Genomic DNA, 1288 nt, shown 5'->3' with positions numbered 1-1288 from the left:
AAAGGCAGTGCCACTTAAGAATGTCTTTGATGAAGCTATACAAATTATTAGTATTATTACTTTTTGACCCTTGAATATTCTACGTGATCAAATGTGAGGAATAACAGAAGTGCTTCTGCTGCATAGTGAATGAATGGTTGTCTTGAGGACAAGCACCTGAGTGGCTGAGCAGCAGATGACCTACCTACTTTATTTGTGGAACTTCATTTTTACTTGCAAGACTGACTGACAGAGAACTAAGGTTATTCAGACTTTAGCAACTTGCAAACATTTTCTTGAAAATGAACAAAGTAAGCCTGTCACTTCAAAGAAAACAATTGACAGTATTTGTTGCCTATGATAAAATTTGAGCTTTTAAGTGAAAATTAGAATTTGTAACTTGTATCAGTTACCATGAACTTGACAGCATACTCACATTTAAGACCTTGCTGATGATATTGGTAGTTAGAAAATTGTTACTTTCTAATATTATAAAATGAAAGGTGTCAACATTTTAGAGATCTGTATAACTCAATACACCATTTTCAAAATAACCAAGGCAGTCACAAAATAATTATATACAGCACAATCTCGGCTCTTAGAGTGCTTAATATGCTCAATGCAAACATTAATCCTCTTGGCAAGAATCTTGCCCTTAACTTGTTTGTTTACAATGCCAACAGCATGCTGGGTAACATGGTAGACTCTTCCAGTTTTGCCATGGTAACATTTGTGTAGCATGCCTTTTTGAAAAGTACCCATTTCCTTGATGTCTACAATATCACCTTTCCTGTAGATTCACATGTATGTGGCCAAAGGAACAACTCCATGTTTTCTAAAAGGCCTAAAGAACATGTATCGGGTGCCTCTCCTCTTTCCCTTTGTGTTCATCATTTTGGTGAATTACTGAAAGATGGCGTCTCTGGCCAAAAGGGTACTTCTTTGTTCTTATCTGATAATGCCTGAGGCTATGGAGGAACAAGGTAGATTGAATACCTGCCCTTGCTAGCTTTGCTGTTTGGAGGCTGTTACTTCAGATCTTTAAACAAGGCATAAACAAACTTCTTGGGCATACAGGAATTTGTGTGCAAACCTCTGCCTCCATGTAGGCCTTAAGTCAGGGGGGTTTTGCTGGAACCTTTTATAAGGAATTTTTAGGCTGGACTTCTCAAAAGCCTTTCATGAGCCCGTTTCATCTATGCCATTAGATACCTGTATGCATTGGGTAAATTCCTCTTCTCTTGAGGTCCCCAAGCACATTTCCATTCCCAGACCGGTCATCAAGTGAGCTTCATTACTTACCACAGAT

This window comes from Otolemur garnettii, unplaced genomic scaffold (genome assembly GCF_000181295.1).
Source record: "Otolemur garnettii isolate 467f Iridium unplaced genomic scaffold, OtoGar3 scaffold00164, whole genome shotgun sequence".
NCBI lineage: Eukaryota > Metazoa > Chordata > Mammalia > Primates > Galagidae > Otolemur > Otolemur garnettii.
Note: the sequence above shows the minus strand (reverse complement) of the source record.